Here is a 14,627-nt window from a genome sequence, read left to right on the forward strand (position 1 = left end):
TCAGCAGCGCCTTGCCCTTTGGATGGATGGGTCAACCTAGAAAGTGGCACTTTAAAGAATGTTTGAAGAACCACTTGGCCTTCCTCTGCCCTCAGGGAGGTACTTCTGGATCTGGACAGAGACACCTGACCTTCTCAAGAGCCCATTGTCCCCTTCTACCCTCTGGCTTCCTCCCCCACCATTATTACCCATTTCAGTTTTGGTTGACTTTAATATTTGTCTGTTACCTTACATTTGTGCATCATGAAATAATAGGACATCTGGTTCATGAACCATTATTAGTATAGTAAGCCACATTGGAAAATGGAAAACCAATAAAAGATTTTAGAACTTAACCAGATGAAAGAATGAATGGGGGACATGATAGATAAATTTGACTTAAATTCTAATTTTTATTTATAAATTGATTTTATGACATTCAAAGTTTAATTTTAATTAAAAGGCTTATTAACTAAAAGAGTCTCATTTAATAGTAGATCTTTTATGTTAAATATATACTGTTATTAGACACTTTCCTAATTTTGTGAATGTAATACACTTTTATTCAATACATAGATTTCTCAGTTGATGTTTCTTTTTCATGTTTTAATGAAACAGATATATTTTTAAAAATGGAAATACTTGCTCATTTGTTAGCCCTGTAATACAAACTCCTCTTTCTTTAATAATTAATTTTTAGATGTGTTGGTTAGATCTATCTTTAGCAGTCAACTGCAAGGTGAGCTGGTCTTTGGAAATGCTTAAATGTTGTTCTAGCTTATTGTACACCACAAAGACACTCTAAATAATTTCCCCAAAGCCTGAGCTCACAAAAATGACAAGTTTGCATTTGTTTCAAAATGAAGAGCAGTAACTTTTCCCTCTATTAAGCTTACAGAGATGAGGCTTCTATTTTATGTTAACCTTGTCACTCAAAATTATAAAAGAAGAACTTTCTCAAGGATCTTGCAAATTTGCATAACAAAGAAATTCTTCAAGTTACAGATATTCTACAGATTTTGAGGATCATTCACAATGGAAGTAAATAGGCAATCATTGGAATCATGTATAAAATGTTATCCACATTTTACAATATATACATCTATGGAATCATCATGTTGTATATCTGAAACTAATATAATGTTATATGTCAATTATATCTCAATACAAGTTTTAAAATAAAAAAATGACATCTACTCTTAATTTGCTGTGCCCCAAATGTGCATGATCATAAAATATCCACATGCATTTTAATATCTTTTGAAATTCCATATCTTTCACTTATAGAAAAATTGAGTATCAATTTTGTTAGGTAACTTTCCCTAACTCTATCATTTCCAGGAGAAATCACTACTCTAAAAACAGAAGATTCTGTACTATTGTTTTATTAAACTCTTTTGATTTAAAAATTCTGGTCACATTTGAATATCACCTTTTACAGCCTAGGCTTCTTAAATAAGTTCTGGTTCTCCTTTAGACCAGCCTGTCCTGCTTCAGGTGTGACTGGGTAGAGAAGCAGACCAGGGGTGAGAGAGGGCATAAAGGAAGATGATAGCACCATTAGCTCTGTTTCAGCTGCTGCCATTGCCTTTACTTTTTACCAAGCTTTCTGTGCTTTCATGATGGTGGCAGGAATCAGGTCATTCCTAGGAGTCTATATATGGGACTTAGGACAATCACTCCCCATTGCTCTCCACATCTTTCTGGATTAGGAAAATCTTCAGCACAAATATCTGAAATAACTGCCCTGGTCTGAAGTGAAATCTGAAGATAACTTAGTCACAGATTCTAAATGTCATCTCCCATTTTTGAGAAGACTTGGCTGGCCCTTTCATCCTTCAGGACTCTTCTGCTCTATTCTTGTTTAGTTCATTCAACAAAGGCTACTGAACTTTTTTAGCCAGAGTAATGCAGGTGAAAACTAAGTGACCAAAATGTAAAATATTGACATCAAGTGATGTCCATGACGTGAAGCAACTGGAAATCTCATACACTCCTGCCTTGTTTTGTTATTTGTTTTTCATTTGTCTATATGCATGTATTTACTTCTAAACTTAGCTTGATTCAGAATAAAATAATTCCCATTATTTTTTCTTATTTTTTTATGTTACATTCCTTTCTACCTACTTCCCACTGTATTTATGGCTTAGTAAGTAAAACCCAATATGTATGACCACTAAATAATAGAATTAGAACCAGTTAGTGTCTGATATATTTTTAATAAGTGAAAGCTTTCATCTTTGAGCATAGGCCTCTCAGAATTTGGTTTTCAAAGGTAGTAGAAAGTTTTATTTGAAATTTGTGATTGTCCCTTTTTGTTAAAGCAACTTTTATCAGCTTCATTTTCCCCACGCTATTTCCAGGTAGACCTTTTAAAAACTTAAGAGTGATCCGTTAGTTTCTCTTTCTCTTTCTCTCTTTTTTTTTTTTTTTTTTTTTCTCATTTGTCAGGAGACATGGTTTTAGGTCTACTGAGGGTTATGGAGAAATATGCAAGGGTATGGGAGCTCTCTCAGATCTTTTCAGCTGTGTAACATGGATGTATGTGGGCACTGTCTATGCAGGCTTGTCACCATGAAATAAGGGCTCCTGAGTATGAGGAACAAAAAAATCCCTGAGGTTATCATTAGTGCTATTTGTAAATGTTTCTCATTTTCATTCCAGGTCTTGATGTCAGGTATAGTTGTGATTTCTTTTGCTTAATGTTATGAACAGAAGTGATTGCCCAGTACTTCTCGGGGTAAGTTTTAAGAGTCAGTGCATAATTCACTATAGTCTCTCTTTCCATTTGCCACAGGGACCAGTAACATTCCAAAAAGAGGTTCTTTTGTCAGCCTGGTTCCCAGCATGAGGACAATGCTGAACATAGCCCCCAGCTGACCCATGATGGCCATGTAGCATGAACAATAAATTAAACTTTTGATGCTTTAGGCCACTGAGTTTTCTTTGTTATTGTTATTGTAGCATAACCTAGCTTATCCTGAACTTTTCATATGGGTCCAATAATTGGACCAATTTTATTAACATGCTCCCAAACAACAGGGTTTCATACACCAGAGAGCACAGTCATTCCCAGGAAACAAACAGGCCTAGAAAGACACCTGATGATTCAGAATCCTGGGGCACAGAGGAAAAAACATCCTTCCTTGCTCTGTCATTCTTTGTCAAATTCTGAAGCAAGACTAAAGCATGGTTCAGTGATTCACAGTGTGAGTAGCGTCACAGAGAATCAATTAGCAATCGCATTTCATGTTAGCAGCCCAACAGTCTTCCATGGATGAGGGTTTTGAGAGTTTAGTGGAGTTTTCTGGTAATTATAGTTGTTTATCCTAATTTAGTCTTGAAACGACCTATGGGCTTCCCACTGCCCTTCATAAAAATGTGTGAAGGTACTTCACTCACTGTGAAGGTAGTTGTTTAAGTGATAGATGTCGAGGTCCTTATTACATATACTTGTGGCCCTGGTCAGTGCTTTCTAGGTCTTCTACTCTGATCCATTATTATTAAGATTAAGAATCTAAAGTCTAGAGAAGTTAAGTGACCAGGTCACAGCAACATGGCAAATAAGTGGCAGACTTTGGGCTGGAATGCAAGTCCCCTGTCACCATCAGAAGACTCGACACACACTAGACTGTGTTTGCTTCAAACAAGAACAGCAAGAGAGGGTGGGTTATTCTTGTTCTTGGTTCCTAAAACACCTATTAATAGTGATCTCTGAATGGACCATGAGGGTTGTTTACACCGGTGCCTGGTTGGGACCTCTAACTAATAGAGAATCTGGATGGTTTGGGGTTAGGGAGAGAAGGTAGATTAGACAAGGGAAAGCCATTGACTTTACAACTCGGACTTTACCAGCGATATAGAATAAAGGAGTTCTTTCAGCCACTGATAGTTATCACTGGGAAAACCATGCTGGAATGGAGAGCAAGATGAGGTCAGGAACCTCCCAACAGATTACAAGCATGAGGTCAGCTCTCAGGTCTCAAGAGAACTGCTGTAAATGATGAGTGGCTCACAGTCACTAACTTGGATAAAAAAGAAAATTGGCTGTCTTCCCCTCTGCTTATCAGTGAGCTTGTGTGTCAGAAGCTGGCTGAACAAGAGAGAGTAGGTGAAGAGGAGAGTTACAGAGAACATCCCTGAGGGTGATGGCCCCAGGAAATCCAATGCCTATCAGGGTCTCTTCCATCCCTCCAAAAAGTGTGGCCTCTTACCAGAAAGCTAGTTTCTTTTTCACCCTATTTTTGTTCAGAGGGTAGGATTACAAAGGTTGAGAAGTCATGAAAAATAGAATGGATGAAAGAGGATGGTATACATGATCATTTATCCCAGCCACAGTTCTTGCCTGAAACTGGGCACAGATTGCATTTGTGTGTGTGTGTGTGTGTGTGTGTGTGTGTGTGTGAGTGTGTGTACCTACTTTTTAATTTACCTTAATTTAAAATAAAATAATTCCAGTGATTGCTTTGTTTTATTTAATTATTTATGTTACTTTGCTTTTTACCTACCTCCAATTATATTTGTGGCTCACGAAGTAAAAACCAAAAAGTACACTCTCTGCTAAACAATGAAAGTGGACCCAGTTAGTGTTTGGTATAGGCCTCATAGATTCTTATTCTTGGATTGCTTTTGCTCACTGAACTCAAATACCTCCCACAAGAATCTGATTCTGGGAGATGCTTGATGGCATTTGAACACCAGGGAAGTGCTGAAAGCATTAGATGAGAGCAGGGCTCTTCCCAAGCAGTGAAAGTCTGACTGGTTTCCCACATAGCCCCTCTGTCACACTTATCTCTGGAAGGCTTTAGAATAACATCTGTCACTTAAACCACAGTCAAGAAGTCCAACTTTCCCCAAGGAAGGTGATTCTCTGAGGTGTGTCAACCTGGTCTGTAACCTATTTCACAACCTTGAAACTTTTAAGCAAAGTTCACAACTTCAGGCTTGCTCAAGTTGGGTTAAATTGAGACCAAAAGAACTTTGCACTATGTAAGAAAATGAATTTTTATAGGTTTTACAGGCAGCTCAAGAAGGAAGGGGGCAGTGTTCATGATAGTGAGGGAAAGGCAGGGTAGATCCAGGGGACTGGGGCCCTAAGGACAAACAACATCTAATACAGGACATGAGTATGGCTTATGGATTTTTAAAAACACTGCTGGCTTATACTGTTAAGATGTTTTCTGTTCTCTTCTATGTCCCCCCCCCACCATTGTCTTTATTCTTTAATACAATTCTGCCTAAATCCTGCCTTATATGAGTGATATATTGAGGAAATTGTTTAAGTAGATTAACATTTAGGTTAACATAGAATGGAGGGAAGTGAATGCCAGCCAGGGACTATGAGATGGGAAAGTTTGAGAATGTATCAGAAGAGCATTGGGATAAAAGATTATTAGGAGAAAGATAACCTATACAACCTTCTCCCCATCCACTATCCCCATGGAGGAATCCCCAAATATATAGAAGATGAAGGTAAAGGAAATTGAATTTGGGACATCCTTCTAAATGTTGTGGGTTTGGACATCCTTTTTAAATGTCGTGATACAGGGTGACTCCACTGCCTGGCAATTAAGCTATATTTGAGGTAACGTCCATTTTATTTTTGTGCTGGGCCATCATTTTCTTTATTTATAAAGACGCAGAATTCACACGTATAGCACAATAGAAAACAAACCCTATTGGCTATGCTTGCAAATAAAGACCATCTAATAAAACTATTTTTGGTAATTCAGTTACCCTGTATATTTCCAGCTCACCTTGATGTTCTGCAAAACTTCAATTTAAGATTGGGCCCTGTGGGCTTCTGGCTTTTACATCTTTTATTTGTATTTTGTTTTATACCAGCATGAGAACCAAACCCACTGAGGTTTACAAACAACCTGTTTCAACCTTGGGGTTTGTGGATGAGTAATAAAAAGTGTCTGAGCTAGTAATCCCAGCTGAAGGACCCAGGCTTATGCTTCCAATTGATTGAGATCCTATAAATCACTCACAGAGACTTAAACCAGTTGGGAGGCATCCTAGAGGATTGGGGGGGGGGCAGCAAATATGGTCATTAAGGATGTTGGCTTTGTAGTCAAGAAGATCTTGGTTCAAATCCTGGTTATCAATCATGTTGGTCACATTACTTAACCTCTCTGAGTCCTAGTTTCTTGATCTGTAAAGGTGGGTATTACTGCCCAGGTTGATCTTGAGTATGTAATGAAATGCATTTGGTACATTTCCTGGCTTGTTGAAAACTCTCCACAATAGTAACTTGTTTTATTGTTGATAACATAATATTATTTATTTCATGCCTCTCATTTCAAGGTGAGAAGATTTAGGCTCATGGTGGTGTAACTGAGGGCACAGAGTAAGAGTCAGATCTGGTATGAGATATCCCAATTCTGAATCCAGTTTTCATTCAATTACTTTTTGAAATTTCTCACAGCTCTTGCCAAGCTGCTGTTCCATTCTACCTCGCACACCTATATGCTTACCTGGGAAATAAGATGATGTAGACAGATGTGGCCAAATAGGTCTGTGGAGCAGTGGTTGAGTGGGGACATGCTGTGTCGGTGAGCTAACTGTGGAGGCTTTCTTTCTACCTTTCCTCTTCTGCCCTTCCCTTCGAAACCAAACACTCTCACCTGGAAACTATGCATCATTCTCGAACATGGAGCTCCACCACACTTCCAACCCCACCTATGGTTTGAGCAGCTGTTTACCTTCCTCAGACCTCTACTGAGCATTTTTTTTTTAATGAAGGAGAACAGTGTGATGTAGTGGAAAGAACAGTGAGATGAGACCTGAGAAATGTAGTTTCTAGTTCGGTAGAGACACTCTTCAATAGTTTATTTTTCTAAAACATGCGGTGATTGGATTAAGAAATCTCTCTTGAAACAAGAACTGAATCTATGAAAAGGAAGAAGTGAAGATCTGCTAAGTATACAATATGGATTTGTTTAAACTGCTGTTTTATGTTTCATTATTTTATGAAAATGGAGAAAAAAGCAGCAGAGTGAATTTTTAAAGCAAAATCTTGCTGTATCGAAAAAATTTTTAAAAATTCTGTTACACATATGATTTTTGGCTAACCTTTAAAACATGACAGGCATAAGTGTATCTTTTTCGTTGGATTTTTTTGTGGCAAGTAAATAAGTCCTGGCATGTAATGAAGATGATAGCCCTTTTCTTTAGGCCAGGGTTTCTCAGCCTCAGCACTATTGACATTTTGGGATAAATAATTCTTTGTCTTGGATGCTGTGCTGCACATTGGAAGATATTTGACAGCATTCCTCACCTCTCCCCACTAAACACAAGCAGAACATCTCCCTTATCCCTAGTTGTGACAATTAAAAATGTCTCCAGACATTGCCAAAAGTCCCTTAGGGAATGGAGGGAGATAAAAACACCCCATGGGTGAGAACCACGGCTTTAGGCTCATGTGTATGGAAATTTGAGTGGAATGCATGTCTCTGGCCCAAATCAATGTATTTTTCATTTGTATTGGTCAGGATCAGACAGGTGGGACTGTAGCAGTAAGTTCGATGTGTCAATGGCTCAATGGGGCAAATTTATTGCTTGTTCCAAGGCAGCTGTCCTCCATGTGATGATCAAATGGCTCAGGCTCCTTCCATTTGGGTTCCACCGTCACAACACCAGGCCTCCATGACTAGGGAAACATACAGAGAATACACACAGAGAACTCATGCCAGCTCTTACCATGCTTTCACCTGAAAGTGCTCTAACTCTCTTATATCCACAGTCCACGATACAGTCTGGTCACATGGCTCTTCTCAACAGCAAAGGGGCTGGAGAATATCAGGGAACATATGGACAATTTGGTGAACATTACTGTATCTACCACAGTAAACATTTACAGCTTGGAGAGTTAGATGCATATGGTGGAAGCCCAGAGGGAATTTTCCATTTATCTGTCATCATTCATCTTGGGAGAGGCCACTAATAACTAGGACAGAGAATGTTCTCCAATTCTCCTGTGTGCTTTGTGCTTTACGTTTTATTAAATAGGTACTAATGCAAATCATCAGGGTGATATTTCAGTTGTTTAACAGTATTTTTTAAAAGTCCCACTCCACCCCTTTTTCTACAAATAAAAGTCTCCAGAGAAGCTCAGAGTATACAGCAATTAGAAGTTGAGCTGGCGTGCTTGAAGTGAGGATGGTGTGTTCTTCTTCTAAACCCCCAAAATCACGATGCCTAGTGGGACCATGGAGCACAGTTTGCAAACCTATAACATACGACATTTTAAACCACTTTCTTTGAATGAATATACCCTGTCTGATCCTACTATAATAGCTGGTAAGGCGCTTGGAGGAAGGCAATGGGAGGATACATGAGCAACCCTCTTCAGAGGCTAGGACAGCTCTGATTTCTCCCTGAGTCCCTATTAGCAAAATGTTGGAATCCCAACTGCCCCCAGGAGTCCTTTGTGGCTGACAAGACTGAGGAGCACCGTACCAATGATCCAGGCAGTATGCTGGTGCTCTTGCCAACATTCTTGCCAATGTCCCAAACCTCACTCTGTCGATTGCGACCTTCCTTGACTGTATGTTCTTCCTGTCCTCGGGAACATCTCTGTCTCTCAAGACAAGCTGCCCAAATCGGCATTGTCACTTCCCCAGGCTTTGGCAGATTAATGGACCTCTCAGAAACTCAGAGTCTCCCTCCACCTCTGTTGCTCCGAGTCCATATGGAAACTATTCCTCCCCAAATCTCCGTGACAAATTTGCTTTTACCTTCCTGATCCTGCTCCATTATCAATCCTTAATTTGTACCCCAATTGGATTTTCTGGGTTAACTCTGTCTTCAGGATGCTTCCCTTTTTGGGGAACACTAGCAACAACATCATTTGGTTTCATTTCGTTAAAAAATGCGAAGTCATCTGTTTGCTGTTGAAAATAGTTTCTTTCGACTGACATGAAGTTAAAGCATCTTAGAATTGGAGAAAGAATTTGTGCATCTGTGCTGAGGTAGCATTTTATAATAGTTTAAGAAAACACATTTCTTCAGCCAGACTGCTGAACACAGATCTTATAAGCTGCTTGAACTTGAACACATAACACCACTGCCTCCATTTCCTCCTTTGTAAAATGGGAATAATAATAGTACCCACTTCATTGGATGATAATGTCTTGAAATGGTTAATATTTGTAAAGCATATAAATGAGTGCCTGGCATATAGTATATATAAGTGCTGCATAAGTGTTGTTAAATTAAAATAAATAAGTAGACAGATAAATATATTGATATCTCCACTCAACACTGCTATACAAAAGAAATCTGTTATGCCCTGGGGAATCCTCAACAGAAGGTCTAATTATGAGTCTAGAAAAATAACAGAGGCCAGCCAGAAAATCCTGGTACAACAGGTTAGCTACTAAAGCAGATGCCAGGTTGTTTGCCAAACCTAACATTTAAAAGTGAATTTGCTAGTTGGCATTCTATTGTAAGGAAGAGCTTGCCCTTCTTCAGAATGAAGGAGTTTGACAATCACAATTTTGTAAGATTCACAATGGATGCTTAAAAAAAAAAGTGAAAGTTTGATGAGAAAGAGGACATTTATATAATCTCAAATTGTTTCCCTAGATTTTATGTATTAATTACAAAAGAAAACATAGCTACTTATCATTGGAAAAGCTTGGTAGACACTATGTTAAATGATCAAAGTAGTTAAATGATCAAAGTTGACATCACTAACGGTGATCATAACATTAGCTATGTCTTGATGTGATCTAATGATAAGAACACATCTTTTGTGTAGTATTCTTGCTAAGTTTTCATAAACTGACCTAATCCTAGGAAACATCAGATCAACTCAAACTAAGAGACAAGCTGTAAAACGACAATCCTCTATTGATCCAAAATGTTAATATCATGTAGGCAAAGAACGACTGAGGGACTCTTCCTATTTAGTCTCTTAAAGGGGACTAAAATGACAGGACATCTAACCACCAAAGGTGATCCTGGACTGGAATCTGTATGGGGGCCGGGGATGGGGGAGATTGTTCTAAAGGGAGTTATTGGGTTAATTGATGAAATTTGAATATGGGTTAGATGATATACTAATGTTAGATGTCCTAATTTTCATAATTATACTGTGGTTATGTAAGAACCTGTCCCTGTTCTTAGGAAATACACACTGAAGTATTTAGGGGTAAAGATGCATGATTTCTTCAATTTACTATTAAATGGTTCAGAAAAAAATTATTCTGTGTGTGTATTGAGAGAATTATAAAGCAAATGTAGCAAAATATTGACTGCTGTATCAGGGTAAAAGATAGACCTTCTTGGTATTATTTTTGCATTTTTTTCTGTAAATTTGAAATCATTTAAAATTTTAAAAGTTGGAAAAAATTATAGAAGTAGTGACACCCCCTCAAAAAAAAAAAAAACAACCCAAAACACCAAAAAGAAAAAAAAAACAGTGACTTTGTTACCCAACTCTTAAGGGCAGCATGAATCTGGATATTTAGTAGATGTCCAGGAACTACCCTTGATAGTTAAAGACCTGTGAGAGAATACTAAAGAAGATAGATGGTTCAGAATCTACAAAAGGAAAGCCTTTGAAGTGATCTCTTGGATGCCCCGTAGAATTTGCTGAAAACTTTTCTGATGCAGTTTTTTTTCTTATTGAATTAAAAAATCTTTATGGGTTTTTGCTCTATGCCTGGGTCTGGTATGGGCCCCTGTGGTGGTAGCAATGGATGTGTGTCACAGAGGACATCACCCCAGGAAGAGAGGAGTGGTTAATATTAATTATAGCTATGGTATTATAATGATGGGCACAAGAACTTATTCTTTTTTTTTAATTTATTGGGGTGACAATTGTTAGTAAAATTATATAGATTTCAGGTGTACAATTCTGTATTATATCATCTATAAATCCCATTATGTGTTCACCACCCAGAGTCAGTTCTCCTTCCATCACTATATATTTGATCCCCTTTACCCTCATCTACCTCCCCCTACCCCCTTTACCCTCTGGTAACCACTAAACTACTATCTGTGTCTATGAGTTTTTGTTTCTCATTTGTTTGTCTTGTTCTTTTGTTGTTTTTGGTTTATATACCACATATCAGTGAAATCATATGGTTCTCTGCTTTTTCTGTCTGACTTATTTCGCTTAGCATTATACTCTCAAGATCCATCCATGTTGTCACAAATGTTCCTATATCATCTTTTCTTACCGCCGAATAGTATTCCATTGTGTATATATACCACAACTTCTTTATCCATTCATCTATTGAAGGACATTTTGGTTGTTTCCATGTCTTGGCCACCGTAAACAAAGCTGCAATGAACATTGGAGCACACGTGTCTTTATGTATAAATGTTCTCAGATTTTTTGGGTAGATACCCAGGAGAGGGATTGCTGGGTCATATGGTAATTCTATTTGTAATTTTTTGAGGAACCTCCACACTGCCTTCCATAGCGGCTGCACCAGTCTGCATTCCCACCAACAGTATTTGAGGGTTCCTTTTTCTCCACAGTCTCTCCAACACTTGTTACTATTTGTCTTGTTGATGATAGCCATTCTGACTGGGGTGAGGTGATATCTCATTGTGGTTTTCATTTGCATTTCTCTGATGATTAGTGATGTTGATCACAAGAACTTATTCTAACTAAGCGACCTTATTCAGAAGTTTGTCATCTGTGGACTGCTTATATGCCTCATGCACTTGCTGCCTCCCTGACTGCACTTGAAATCCAGCTTCTTAGGAGGACACCAGAGCAGCTACTCAGCAGATGTCCTCAGCAGGTATTCAGATTAATAAATCTATGCAAAGAGGAAAAAAAATCATATTTATAATAATCCCTTCTTCTTTCTAAGGGCACGGGGAAGGAGGAAGGGTCTCTGTAAGCATTTGTCTCCTGAGCCAGGGTTTAGTGACTTTAGGCAATTTATGTGCATAAAAGAGGAAGGCCAATTGAACTGAAGGATGACAGGAGAAGGGAGTTCCTGGGGCAAAAAATTATTAGCCAGTAAGGCTGGGGAGGTCTGTGTGCACAGGTCATGTGAATGCTCTTCAACTAAGGCCACATTCATTTTCTTTTCATACAGTGCTCACTGGTTCTACCTCAGAACTCTCAACTGGCTGCTCAGTATTTCTCTTGGGAAACTCTATAACTCAAATCCACCATCAGAGAAACAAACCAAAAGTTTTTATCTGTGGATTAAGACACTATTCTCTTAAAATAAACTATTCCTCCCCACATACCCTGTTAAGAATTGTGTTATGAAACCAACTTCATTAAAAAAAAATTTTTCATCAAATGACCCCCAAGCTTTCAGGGCATTGCTGGGTTTAGGGGTCACTATTTTGGACTGCTTCATCATCTGAAATCCATAAACTGACTTCTAAGAAAAAAATGTGCAGTTATCTTCATGTACGATTATTCTCGCTGCCTCTGATTGGTCTACTCTCCACTTTTTTGTGACTGTTCAACAATTGCAATCAATAGTCACATTTTCCTCTCTGGTCCCCTGAGCTACTGAGGTCATCCATTGAGAAATGCTTGGACAAGACTCCATGTCATTATTACTAGACTACAGGTCAGAAGTATCAGGACTTGTTAAGAGACATAGGCCTCCAATCTGAATAAGTGTCCCAACACAAGTAGAATAATTAAGTGTTGCTTCCCCCAATATGTACTTAACCAAATGTCTCAGAGGGGCCTTCTCTGTCCTATCCCCACTTTAGCTAGCATAACATGAAGATTTCTCAAACCATCAGTATTTGAGCTAAAGAATTCTAACCCCATATTTTTGTTAAAAAGAAGGTAATTATTTTGGTCTTCCCATTTAAGATACAACCAATCATTTAATACCAAACTTCAACGTTTCAGCATAGCTTAGCACCAAGGCTGTCTTTTCAGCATAGTGTAAGTACATACTCATGGATTGCATTTGCACTGAGGATGAAGAGCTATATAAAGAGCACTGTGGCTTTGGCAGGACACTTCCATGCACCGCTTCATAAACTTAGCCTTCCATTATTTCTGAGTAACGTGCTCAGCCTGTCCCTCACCTGCTGAGGGGACATAGCCTTAGATTAGCTTAGATATTCAGCCAGGAGGCAAGTCAGTATGGGTCTAAGAAAAGCTACATTGCCTGTACAGGAAATGACCCTAGCTTAAAGCATTTTATCACAAAGTGTATATGGATGTTTGAAAAATCCCTCATTAACACACATTCTCAAAGTCCTTCCTCTTTCTTTTCTCTTAAACGCCTCTTCCCTACCTCAAACTGGAAAGAGTCTTTTAGCTGGTGAATGCCCTCCACAATCTGAAGCAATTTACTATTACTAGACCATATCAGTGGGCTGATAAGTAGGCAATTATTAGTTCTGTGCTGATAGCAGGCTCCAGCTATGCTTTTTTAGGACTGTTGATAACTTAACTTTGGATATGAGCAGTGAGTGAGTGAAGTTCTTTATTATTACTTTTTTTCATCCCAGGGGCATTATTTTCTTATCTTTTCTGGTGTTATTCAATCTGTAGTTCTAATCACAGCTTGCCTTCCTCCCTTTTTTCCTCCCTCCCTTCTTCCATCCTTCTGTCTCTCCCTTCCTTCCCTCCTTCTGTCCATCCAAAATCTGAGATATTGTAGAACTCCTAGTATGTACCAGCTACTGTAATGATTTAGAGTTTACGGGTGGTTGGAGCCTATAGAAACACAAACAAATCACAGTGACACATGCTATTATCAGAATAAGAGGCTCATAGTAGCCCTGCTTAGATCCCCACTGTATCTTACTCTTCTTGCTGCAATACTTTTACTTATAATATAAAATCCCCACCACGTAAGTAATCCCCACATATCTTCCATTGATGACTCTCCACATGTCCAAGTTTATGTTCTCCTTGGTTACGACTTTCCTGCCTACAGTAAATTCTCACTCCTGAATCATAACCCTTATTTACTCACAATGTATTCTTGTGGTGACTGGCCATGCTATCTTTGTTGGGATTTAAATTGTACACCATTATTTATCATTTTGTGGTTTTGCATTCTGTCTTCCCAGTGAGATTGCAAGTTCCTTCAGGGCAAAGACTTGTCTTGTACCTCTCAGAATTGTATCATGAAGGAAGCACTGTTCTAGATTTCAGGAATCTGGGTTCTAGTCTCAATTCTACTTGTTGAGTATGAGCCAGCAATTTAGGGTCTTGAGCTTTGAATATTTTAATATAAAAATGTGATGTTGAGGCTTGATTATTTTCACAGTCTGTTTAAATTCTAAAGTTCTAAAGTCCAGAGAGAATACTACCCAGCCGTCAGCTCAGTGCCTAGAATAGTGCCTTAAATGTAGCAGGCACTCAATGCACATCTGAAAAATGTTTGAAATGCTGTTTATTGTCAAGAGCATTCAAGTGTGGTTGACTTTGGATTTTTCTAAAGGAACCTTAAAACATTGGGAATGTACTTCATACCAAGGTATTTGTTGACAAAGATCAATGGTTCTCCTTCCAATGGTGAATCTAACTATGGAATCAAATCCTAGACCTGCTCCTAATTAGCTGCATGACCCTGGACAAGTTACTTAATGTCTCTGACCCTCAGTTTCTTCATGTATATATTCATAAAATTATGAATAATTCTTGCCTCATAGAGTGGTTTATTATGAAGCAAAGAGAAATATTA

The sequence above is a fragment of the Rhinolophus hipposideros genome (genome assembly GCF_964194185.1).
Source record: "Rhinolophus hipposideros genome assembly, chromosome: 22".
Classification (NCBI taxonomy): Eukaryota; Metazoa; Chordata; class Mammalia; order Chiroptera; family Rhinolophidae; genus Rhinolophus; species Rhinolophus hipposideros.